This window comes from Sinocyclocheilus rhinocerous, unplaced genomic scaffold, assembly GCF_001515625.1.
Source record: "Sinocyclocheilus rhinocerous isolate Xijiao unplaced genomic scaffold, SAMN03320098_v1.1 scaffold1488, whole genome shotgun sequence".
Lineage (NCBI taxonomy): Eukaryota > Metazoa > Chordata > Actinopteri > Cypriniformes > Cyprinidae > Sinocyclocheilus > Sinocyclocheilus rhinocerous.
Genome location: NW_015633542.1, coordinates 1485229 through 1497789, shown reverse-complemented (window position 1 = coordinate 1497789; position 12561 = coordinate 1485229). Strand labels below are relative to the sequence as shown.

Genomic DNA, 12561 nt, shown 5'->3' with positions numbered 1-12561 from the left:
AAAACATGCAATACCAGATTACGTTCCAGATATTATCTACTCTGCGCTATTTGTTATTGATAAACGTAATTACATTAATCTAAACTTGGTATTTATAACTCAATGTACAGTAGCTCAAGTACAGCTTTCCTCTTTTCTTCTCTGTGGCCCAAAGTGGGCGGGCCTTTGGAGAAGTCCCCGCCCCCAGCCGTGTTGATTGACGCGCACCGGTGGCCCCTCCTTAAACTTTTTCTCCCCCTCCTTCGTTTTCCGCTGAAGTGCGTGAATTTCATACCAAACCCATACTTCGCATTCCACCTTTACTGTCAAACCGGGAGAAATATTACTGAAAACAATAGAGCACCAAGATAAATATAACTTTAAAGAAATAAACCTCGTCCAGTTCTATCGGTAGAGGTGTTTGCCAATAAAGGTGAGTTTTAGATTCACTCGTTCCCTTTGTCTGGTCGCGTTTTTCATGCCGCTCTAGCGAAGTTTTCAGATCTTTGTCATATTTCACATTTTTCCTCGGAACTCCCTGCGTTGGGTGGGATGAGGGACAGAATTCCGTGTGGATATGCTGTGATTGTGCGTGTGTGAGAGCGAGGGAGCCGATTTTAGTGCGATAGCCCGGAACTTTTTGCCTTTGAATTACACTTTTAAGTTAGAAACATTATCGCAACTAACGCTTCCATTATTGCACGTCGAAAATGTCTTGCTCGTCTGCACAGGCTCTTAGTTACTCTCATAGCAGGATTTCCCAAACACTTGTGATTGAAAATAAGGAAAGAAGTTTTGTTGTTCCAGAGAATTGTCAGAGAGAAGCGACAGAAGTGTTTGGAGAGCTCGCCAACCCCTTTTTCTACGTTATCAGGTAAGTCTGACTATGTTTGTTTCACTTGACAGGCTCAATACGTTTACTGGATTTAATATTTACTGATTTCTGTGAGGTTATTAGTGAGGTGAATTTAAGAGCAGAGAATTATATGCATTAAAAGTTATGTTTTTCATTTACAAAGTTATGTTTTTTTCATTACACACTCTAAAAAAAAAATGCTGGGTTGTTTCAACCCAACCTTGGGTCAAATATGGACTAACCCAAGTGCTGGGTTAAAAACTTAATTTAAAAATGTATCCCAACATTTGGGTTAGTCCATATTTTACCCAAAGTTGGGCTGAAACAACCCAGCATTTTTTAGAGTGCATGTGAAGTGAAAAAATTACACTATTGGGAAGAGTTGAACTGACTTAACCTATAGAAATAGCGTAAAAACAAGTTATTGTAAAACTGGTTGATATGATAACTGATTTCTTTGGAAACGGTCATATTTGCCTTCAGGCACTTTTCATATTGAATATCAAAACCGAATTAAATATTTGTATGTTTTTGTATGGACTTTTGTTATCTTAATGTCTGTAAACTCTCTGTTATACTATAATGACGTTTTTTTGACGTTTAGAATTAAAAACTATTTTGGTTCCTCAGGTAAAGCAGTGACGTTGAGTGATCTTCCCGCCCAAACAGCTCAGATTGAGCATTTCGATATTAACCCTTCTATGGTTTAAAGAGAATTTTGACCCTTTTTGGTGGCCTATCCTGACTTTGTGACGTTTTCAAGAATATCTAAACCAAAAATAAAAACAGTTTACAGTTTTGTGTAAATGTGTTTTAAATGAAAATAACCTTTTCTCATCATTCAATTCAATTCACATTTATTTGTATAGCGCTTTTCACGATACAAACCGTCTTTATGGTCAAATTTGTTGAAGAACCAATCATGGCCTTTGGTCTTTAAGATGTTATTCAACTTTAAATAGTTTCTGTAAATCTATGAAATAAAAATAAAAAAATCTGTAAGCAGATTAAACACCTCCCTAATTTAAACATTAATGAGTGTTTTTAGACCCTCGTGAATTAGATTTTTTTTAATGTAACACAAATTTGACTGAGGGATCCCAGGAGGATGCCGTTTCTTAGGACAACAAGCGGGTTAATGAATTCTCATCTTATCAAACATTTTCATTTGGTGAGACCCAAGTATTTTGAGTTCTGTCCTCCTCGTGAATATGTAAATTCGTTTTTAGTTTGCTCCACGCATATGTAAGTGTTTTTAATGATGCTCTGCACATTTTTATTGTTCCTCTGAGTTACTATTAATGGACAGGTTTCGTTGAACAGAAATGCTGCACTTCAGGTTGGACTTAATCAGTTCAGCCCAAACTGCCTCTTCAGGTTCAGCTGCTTGATTAGGTTGTCTTATGTTTTACCTCCTTTTGGAAAGGTTGGGCTTCTCAAAAAAAGTTTGAAATATAGCTAGATATAGGTCGGGTTGTGTTTAGAAGTGATTGTTGTTGTAGCTCCTTAAAGAGACTGTACGTAGACCAGATGTTACGGTGGTTTTTGTTTAGTCAACAGTGAAAGTAACTAAATTGTACTCCAGTTTTTTGGTTTACATTTAGATTTTGAGTCAGATCTCAGCCAAATCTTTTTCTTGCTCGTGAGTCCAAAACATCTAAACAATTTATTGAGATGTTACCCCAACCTCATTATCTGATCAACAACAAATGAACCCCACATCGGAGGTTCGGCTTCCCACATTACTAAATGCCTCGGCTTCTTAACTAAGTCTGTTATAGGAAGTTTAGTTTAGTTTGGCTTGTGATATGCATTCCAGGCAACCTGTCCTGGTATTTGCCTCTTACGTGATATGTAAGTCACTTTACTGTAAGCCTCCGCGGTACGGAAATGTCTTTTGAAAAAATATTCCTCGGGTAAATATGTAAGCTCAAGCCCGCTAGTATTAGTGTTAGCTGTCCCTTATGCAATTTTCAGTGGCCAATATTGAAGATCACAAGGCATGGATTATATAATGCTCAATTTACACATAATACAAGTTAAAGATTACAAAAGCACATTTCTGAAATGAAAGTATTGTTTTACACAGATTTCTGAAACGGAGCATGTTTTTTCCATTGACCAGGTTTGCATTGGAACGGAGGTGATTTTTTAAATATTAGTTTATACACAACTGTAAAAAAAAAATTTCCTGATTGTTTTGAGGGCAACACATTTTAAGCAAACATACTTCTTTTAGTGAATTTAAACAGATGCCGCATGTTTATGCCACATTTGTTGTTCAGCTGCAAATGTGCTGTTCTCATTTTTTTTTTCTCAGACATCACAAACGAACCCTGAACTCCCTCCACTGTCAGGCTTTGCCGAGCGAGGAAGCATCATTTCATGTCTGCTTTTGCTCTCTGTTAAATAGAGCTTTACTGTTTAATAAGCTAACAAATCAGTTTTAATGATTTGTTTGTTCTTGCTCTGAGCTCTCAATCCCGTCCCCAAACAGGTCCTGAAATTTGCAATCATCTCCAAGGCATTTCTAGTGGTTCTTGATGCAGAAAGTCCAGAGCGTATCCTCCTTAAGAGATCAAGCGTGTACGATCAGTGCAGATTGTTTGTGCCATATGTGTTTACGTTGCTGGCCAGTTGACAGTTCCTTTAGCTGTTTTGTGTTAAGGGCCCAGCTGAGAGCGTAATGAGCCTCTTTCCATTTGTGCGGACTGAAGCGGCCTTTTAGCACCCACCGCAGAAGTGGCTCTCCAAATGGTGACCACTTACCTGTCTGTCAACAGAGCTCTGAACAAATATCTAGCTGTGTGCGTTTTCAAGCATTTGAGAGAGCGATCATCTCGCATGATGCACTGCCGTCTGGCCTCCTCACCGCTCCGTGTTTGCAGAAGGAAACATTTTATATGCTGTTCAGTTCCCCAAAATTAAATTTTTCCCTTTCAAATTAAAGTCCTTTTCCACGAAGGAGCCTGCGGCAAGACGCAAGCCAAGGCACACACAACGTGTCGCTATGCTTTATTAATTATGATGGAGAGGCGGCCTATGAAAGCGTGTTTACATTGCGCTGAAAATTAATGAAAACTCTCGGGACACTTGTTTACATACATTTCCTGCGCGAGGCATTGGCAGATAAGACTTTTTGTCTTCTCCGTGGCCGTTTGCGACTCGAGGGAGGGGCGAGCTGTGGGCTAGAACAGTATAGCCTTTGTGTCTGTCTGTCTGAAGTTGCTAAACTTTCCAGTTGTTCTTGAAACCAACTGTTTGTGGCAGTGCACCGGGGTTCACACGGCAGTCAGCTATGCTATGCTAATGCTATAGCTATGCTATCTAATCTAATAATCTGAATTGGAAAAAGGAAGGCAAGCTGATTATTTTTGGCCTCCTGTCTAGTGGTTGCTTTTATTTGTCATTCTTTGTTAAGAAGCTCTTTCATGTGATGGTTATCAGAGTGTGATAATCATTACAGTGAACATTGTTGCCGTTTTCGTCATGTCATATCACATTATGAATGAACTTATACTTAGTGCTCATACTTGGGATTAGTCAATTGAAAAAAACAAAAAACAAATCCTAAGTATTAATGGAATTTACTCACACATGTTGTTCCAAACCTGTCTGACTTATAGAAGATATTTTGAAAAATTCAATATTTTTTTGAACCCCATTTAGTTTTTGAAATATCATCTTTTTTTTTTCACAGAAGAAAGTAAGTCAAGACATGTGGGTGAATAAATGATGACAGAATTATCATATTGTGAGTGAACCACCCTTTTGATTTTGATGTATAACTCGTCTCACACCATTTGTGCTACGGAGATTGATGATGTCTCATATAATGCGGCATATTAAAGAAATGTGTGGTATTAGTGTCAGGGAACAGACTTATGATTTTCACCTTGCATATGATGAAACGGATGAACAATTCCCCTAAATTTACATTGAATGAGGAACTCTTCGACTTAGACCAGTACATTACCACCTAGCAATTACCCAAAACACCCTAGCATTGTGTTTAGCAAGAGCCACGTACTTTTCTTCATAAAAAATAAAAATCTGGTTTTGTTTTGATTATATCATCCAAATGCATCTAATCTAGTTTTGAAGTAAAAAAAAAAAATGTTTATAATTTAGATGTAGCCAATCGATTTAGCTTTTTTGGTGATTTGTCTTTTATACTTTTGCCATATTTGATTTGGAAATCTCTAAGAAAGCTTTTAATCTCATTTTGATACTCAAGAAATAAAATTGCAAATGTAATTTGTACACTGTAAAAAAAAAATTTTTTTAAAGTAAATAAAACAGAGTTTTGGAGTATATTTTACAAGAACATACTATTTCTGTTAAAATTTCATTTTTAAATAGTGTGTTGCCTTTCTTTGTAATTATTCTAGATGAAAATTGTTTCTACACCAAATCTTTGTCAGTGCATGAGGTTGTGTCTATGTCTTCCTCTGTTTTTGGCATAGATGTGTGACTCAGAGATCAGCACCTCTTTCTCTCTGCCATCCCAAGAGTCCTGTGAACGTTCGTCTCTTTATGCATGTCTTTTCGGTCTTCGTGGGGTTTGGCTCGAGCCCCTGCCTCAGCCACTAAATGACCAAGTCAGGCAAGAGCACTCCTTCACAAATTCGCCTGACGATTTTCCGCGGAAAGTGCTGAATCAGACGTTCGAGCGAGTCCTCTGGCACATGCGGTGCTCTTTGTGTCAGTCTTTCCTCTGCTGACTGAATCAGGACTAGAGTAAACCATATGGAGAGATCTGAGAGCAGACGGCCGTCCTGGAAAGTCACCCTGGTGGATAATGTCGAAAGTCAGGAACCGTTAATATCTCGGAGATTCATGTTTAGCTGTCTCGTATGCGTCAAGGGTTATTTCCATGAGGTGCTTCTGTTCATGTAAAGAGTCATTTTAGTTGAGTAAGAGCCGTTTATTCCTAATTTCACTCTCTTAGTAATTTTTTATTTTTTCTCTTCTGTCGAGCAGCTCTCTCTCACAGGCTCTTCAACAGCTCTGATTGTTTCCTGAGTGCCGAGCCAGAGAGGAAGTAAGAGGAAGTTATTGGAGGAGAAGGGTAGAATTTATTAGAGCTAAACACCGAGAGGGAAAGAAAGCAAGCGGGTGAATGAAAGTGATTGAGGAGTTGGAGAATGGTAGAAAGGGAGAGTATGCAAAAGAGATGTGCTGAGACCAAAAAGGTTTCCTCTCTCAGACAAGCTGATAGTCTTGGAAGGGTGTTGAAGCAATCTCTCGCCACTGACTTTTAAACAAAAACTCACTATTAGTTGCTGGAAGTGAGAGCTCTGACCTGCAGGACTTGGTTAAATGCTATCAAACATGATTACATCTGAGGCTCTGAACATATCTAAGCAATTACGTGTAGGCAGAAATTGCTAGCTAAACAAACTTGATCATGCATTGTTCCGACGTGTCCAAATGTAAATGATATTGCTTTAGGTCTCATTAGATTAGTACTGTATTTTTTTTCTACCGAGCAATGTTTAACTGTTAAACTGTTAGCGTGTTTGTAGCTAACTACGGTACCTGAATGAAAATGCATCTGGTTTAATGCCGCAAATATTTATTGGTAACTCTATCACCCCTTTCAGTAGTAAGTTTTTTTTTTTAGTTTTTTTTTTTATGCAGCAGTAGTGCAAGAATGTATATTAAGTATGTACAATGGGGCTGCACATGCATTGAGATGCATTTGTGTAGCGTATGAAATGCTGACTCATTTGTAGCGTATGAAATGCTGACAATTTATCGGTACCATACACATTTTTTTTGCCGCTTAGATTTTTAAAATTCATCATTATCATCAATATTGGGCAATGCATGCAAATTTCCCTTTCATATTTTCGTTTTCTTTTGTCGTCATCTGATGCTAATTTCAAGTTTATCTAACTTCAAGTTTAATCTTATCAAATCTCAAAATGAGCATTAATTTTGTTCATACTGTACACTGAAGTTCTGGTGCCTAATTAACATTTTAAATGGTTGATTTTTACTTTTTAAAAAATTTATTTAGACATAGAATAAACTGAATAGATAGTATATAGAAATATTATATATTATCTGGAAATAATATTTAATACTGGCTATTTATTGATTATTGGCCATAACATGACTATCATTTTTTGCCAGAATTTTAATATTGGTGCATTCCTTTTTTTCTTTGTGTTATTTTATATTAACCTCCATCAAATGCTGCTTTTTAACTTCTGAGATCAAGGCCACACAGGCTAGGCTCATAGCCACATTTTGTACTTTAATATACATTTGTTGTATGCTGATTTCTATTGAATATTTTTTTAGGCTTTTCACAAAACGTTGAGTAGCCTATGTTGTTCTAGTCAAACTAAATTGATCTTCTAAGGTTGTTCCTTTAGTTGGCCACCCATAGGTTTTATGATGGTCAGTTCCCGGTGTGTGGCCTTGGGTCTGAAGGCCATAAACGGTGTGTAGACCATCAAAGCCAACGAGCTAAAAAAGAGAAACAGACTAGAACGAATGGCAGGTATGCCTACATTTGTCACTCTTGGGCCCACGTATTCAGACATGTTCAGACATGGACTGCTGCGACGATCATGTGAACAGACGCTGAAGTGTGAAAAAAAAGCTTGAACCAATCACATTCTCAGATTTTGATTAACCCACCCATCAGATTTGCATATACAGTATGCTTTGCCAAATAAATCATTTTTTTTTTTTTTTTTTTGCTTATTGCCTTCTAATGAACCTCATTTGCCAGCCACAAAAGGCAAAATGAATGCTGGGAAGATGCAACTTCCCAAGAATAGATTGAGTCATACTGCTTTGATGAATCATACTAGTAAGGGATGATCTGACATGAGTTTCCTCTCCAGCAGGAAGTGCGATTCATGTGCTTTTGGCCGTAGTTGGAAATCAGTGCCGGACAATGAGAAGAAGAGAAGGAGACGCTCTAAACGTCTTTATCTGTTATCTGAACCCAACCAGCAGCTGCTAGTACACTTGTCCAGCCCTGTTGTTCTCTCGCTGCTGACTGTGTGTGTGTTTTCGAGAAGGAGCCGAATACACTGAAGAGTATTCGGTGTGTACGCTTTTGCGTGAGTGAAGGGTGGGTGTGTTGTGGAGGCTGCCCGGAGGGATACGCTCCCCAGGGGCGACTATTGCCAACAAGTGTTCCAGCTGCAACAGTTTCCTAACAAATCTCACATTCTGAGCTGCGTTCGACAGGAAAAAACTTCGCTACAAAACCCGCCCAATTACTACTCAAAACTAGCCTGAAAATAGCCCAATTGCTTTCGAGGGGGTCCCCCAGTAAAAATCGCGTTCGGGGGTAAAATACACATTTTTTTGGTGGGGTTCTCCTGGTACAATTCACGTTCCAGGGCCTAAATATCACGGTATTGAGGTCGCTTCAACCTGCTGACATGAAAAACAACCGGCGGATTTGGCAACACTGGTCCGCAAACTACGTTTCATATAACTCCTCGCCGAACTTCCCGCTGCCCTGTATCGTGCTCTCTCATTGGCTGTAGATCATCGCCGATGTGATCGCCGGGAATCGCTGCCACAGAAGAACCATTTTAGGTTCCTCAAAGAACCTTTCAGTGAACAGTTCTTAAAGGAACCACATTTTTTTCCCCCACTGTTTGTGGAATAGAAAGGTTGCACCACCAGTGCCAATAAAGAGCCTTTATTTTTAAGACTATATAGTGGAAAAAGCATAAAATGTTCTTCAGACTAGGAAAAGAAATGGTTCTTTTAAGAACTGTTCACTGAAAGGTTCTTTGGGGAGCCAAAATGGTTCTTCTATGGTATTGCTGAAGAAATCCCTTTATTTTTAAGAGTGAAGAACATTTTAAAACTCTAAAGGTTCTTCATGTTGATGTCACTAGCCGACAGCTCCAGATATTTAGCATGCCAAATATTTCACGGGTGTCAGCGACACGTCTGCGATTCTCTCAGATCGCGTCTTTGATAATTCACACTGTGTGATTGTCACTCGCGTGAACGAGCACCGATTTGCCTCCGATTTCAGGCATTTGTCGGCGATTTCGCAAAACCTGTCGGCGAGTGAAAAATCGGGCTAAAATCGTGCAGTGTGAACTCGGCATAAAGAACATTTATTTTTAAGAGTGCAGGGTAGTCATGACACCTTAGCTCAAATCTCTCCAGCTCTCCTACATCTCTATGTTTAGGTTTCATATCTGACATGAGTGTCCAACAGAAGGAAAAACAAAAAGTAGGTTCTGGTCGTTAGGGTTGGCTCCCATTAACTTCCCCTGCATCCCTTATTTTGCTGGCAGGACAGCGTGAAGACCTCCCTCCTGGACAGGATCCTCCACTCGCTTGTTTCCCGCCAAAAAATGTCCGCTTGGGATGACTAACGCGCAGATGGACTCCAACGCTCGCTCCATGCGCTGGAAAGTCCCTCCGCTCCTCTGACAGTTAGTGGAGACCCTGAAATGTGATAAGATGACTTCCTGAGACTGGAAGAGACTTTATAAAACCCAAGATGTGGAGATGCAGGATGAGTTCTGTTGAGAGCTTCTTTGAGAATCCTAGCACATTTACATAAATGGGATTGTAACACCATGACTTCTCTTCTTGTTTTGAGATGATGGAAAGTCCAGATTTGGATTAAATCCCATGATTGAGTCATGAATCTCTCTCTGATTAAACTAAAACTTGATTTCTCTCCTCCATAGCATTTTCTTGGTATTGACTTTTTAAATTTTTTTTAATGTTTTAAGGATAAATGTGACTCTTTAATCTGTATTGACCCGATAAGTAAAACAGGATGATGTCTAAACTGATAAATATGATCACATTTCTAGTTGTGATCATATTTATTCTAGTTTTAGTTTATTTTTTTAAAAGTCCATTTAATTATATTTTTATTTATTAATTTTTATTATATAGTTTCTTTTAAGTTTCTTTTATTTATTTATTTATATATTCATTTATTTTGTTCAAATAGTTCATAGTAGGCCTACATTTATTAAATGATTTTGGGATGTTATTTTTTTTAATTGAAAAGTAGTTTTCCATTGTCTATGATGTTCGTCATTTGAAGCACGTGGAGAATTTTTTTCAGATTGATATTAGGTTGATATTATAGATATAGATCTATATAAGCCCAGTAGTTATTGGTTATCTGCTTTGAAATGTAAATTATATTTTAAAGCTGATAACCAAAACTGGCTTCAAAATGCAACTGTTTATAATTGATTATTTTAGTAGTTTTGGTTTAAATAAAATTGACTTCCTGGACGATTTCATATTTCTCATTCTTTTTCACTTCCTGGCAAAGACAGGGAGCTTTTGTAAGTGCTAATGCAAAGCAGACAAGTGTATCGATGTTTTATCTGTGCATTTTATCCCTCTCATCCTGTCACAGAGAATGATGGGAAATGTAGTTAGGTGGCACAAGTTTGTCTCTTCATAAACCAAGCTTTATTGCTATTCTTCATCAACAGTATACAACGCATACTTGCTAAATTATACGTAGACTACAGTTTATTCAAATTTAATCAACAAGCTGAAGTAATGGCTTATATTCTTTAAAACTTTAATCTTCTAGATCTTTTCACTGTAAACCATAACTACAGTGAAAACATCTATATCAGCGGTGTGATTTGATGTGCTACGTCATGAAATCACCATACAGTTCTAGTTCAGTCCTCTGTTTCTTGTACATGTGTCTTGTGCGTGACCACAATGTCTGACTTTTGAGTCATAAACAACCTCTCTGAGAGGAAAATCCGAAAAGGCCACCAAGTAAACCTCAATCAGTGCCCCTTTCCTGGAACGGCCGAATGACTAAGTCTTTATGATTCTGGTAAGAATAGTCTGGCAACCCCCAAACTCCTCCGTTAGTCCATGCCAGATTCCATGGTTGGAAGTGTGAGCTTGGGGAAAAACTGTCTGTAAGTCCATGTTTTGTAATTGATATTAGATCATACTGAAGTAAGTTTCCCTGGGCTTTCTCCTGCAGAGATCGTGAGGAATCCGGTGAACCCAGAGAATCGTGGCTGGAGCCAACTCAGTACTTCAGCCGACAACAATACGTACTGTGTTGGAGCTCTGCGAGATAGTGGGCAGGGAGGGCTTGTGTTCATTCAATGGGCGTCTGAATGAATGTGTGCGCTGCATGGCTTTCACTGCATTATTTACATTCCTGGACCACATGGAAATTCTTTGGCATTATATACTGACTAAAAGCTCTGTTTGGTTCAGGAGGGAGAGAGAGGAGGCGGGAAAGAGGTGGTTGTGCGCCTGTGTCGGACTGAATATGTGTGCCATGTCATTCAAAGTTAAGTCCCAGCTGCCTAACGGGAAAATGAAGTTTTTGTTTTTGCATCGGCTGCATCGCAAAGAGCTGAATGGCTTTCAGCGTTGCAGGATGAGCGTGTTTGTTTTGCAACAGATGTTTTGCAGTTGTGTCCGTCTGGCCTTATTCTTGCTCACTTGCCCCGTCTCTTTTTGAGAGAAACTGGAAGTTCATGTTCGCAAAGTTGCTTTAAGATGAAAGGGTAAAATAGAGAGAGAACGCTCTGCCAGATGTTCGTTGCAATTAGTATTAAAAATAAACTTTGTTCTTTGTTGACAAGGCATTGCATCAGTGTGTTTTGCAACTGGTGTTTTTTTTTTTTTCCTTCAGGTCACAGTTTTGTGAATTTGAATTTATAACTTTTTTGCAATATATTATTTGCTACGACTGTGGGATTAAACACTTAAACGTGTGTGTGTGTGTGTGTATGTGTGTGTGTATATATATTATATATATTTATACACACACACACACACTGTTAATTAAAAAAAAATGTTATTCACTAACCAAAGTACGACACATTGTCACATACACACACATTTAATTATGTATGTTTATATGTAATTTACTTTAATAATTACTAAATATTTAGTATTTATAATACTATTTAATATTTAAAATAAATATCAAATAATTAAATTAAATTATATATCATAAAATACATACATATATAATTTATTTTAATTATATGACTATTTATTATTAATATTTTAATTTTAATATTTACTGGTAATTTTAATTATTGTTTAAAAATATATTTTATTATTATTTTTAATTGTTTTACTAGTTTTTTTGTTGTACTTTTAATTTGTCTTTTTTTCCCCCTGAAACTTGTTTTACAGCTGCTGGTTAGCCTCCTTTTAATACTTTTTTGTCTGTTTTCCCCGACACCCCTTGACTCCAGCACTCCTCCCTCCTTCACCTCCCCCTCCCCTCATCCTTTGCTCACCTCTCCTTATTTGGGCAGAGTGCTTGGGAGCACAGGGTGGGGAAGAGGGTAGAGCGAGAAGGGGCTCGGTTGACATAAGGGAGAGAGAGAGAGAGAGAGAACTAACGCTGCACTTCCTTAATAAGGACATGTCTGGAATTTAAGCCCAACTCTCCAATAGAACGGCTTCTCCGCGCAGAAAATGGAAAATTTTTTCAAAACCGCTTTAACAAAAAAAAAAAAAAAAATCATGATGTTAATGTTTATAATATCTTAACACCACGGTGTTTTTTGAAGTACCTTACAATAAAGTTTTTCAATGCCCCATGGTGTATAAAAATGGTATTAGTTTTAATTTTTTGCATTGATAAGCCACGTCCAGGCCACTTTCCCGCTGTCAGCTGTACTACTAGCTCTTTCTTTATCAGGAGTGCCGAGAACGCTCAAGTCCCTGGGCGTGCTGCTGTTGCGTTTTGTCCA

At 38.1% G+C, this 12561-nt stretch overlaps 1 protein-coding gene across 6 annotated transcripts in view; it reads left to right on the top strand.

Moving 5' to 3' along the window:
• The first annotated feature begins 247 nt into the window (after positions 1–247).
• Positions 248–12561, top strand: part of LOC107744369 (transcriptional enhancer factor TEF-5-like) — a 38571-nt gene continuing 26257 nt past the window's right edge. For all 6 annotated transcript variants that reach the window (XM_016557982.1, XM_016557980.1, XM_016557978.1 and 3 more), the window contains exons 1-2: positions 248–412; positions 787–853. The gene's annotated coding sequence lies outside the window, so the exon portion shown is untranslated. The remainder of the gene's footprint in view (positions 413–786; positions 854–12561) is intronic.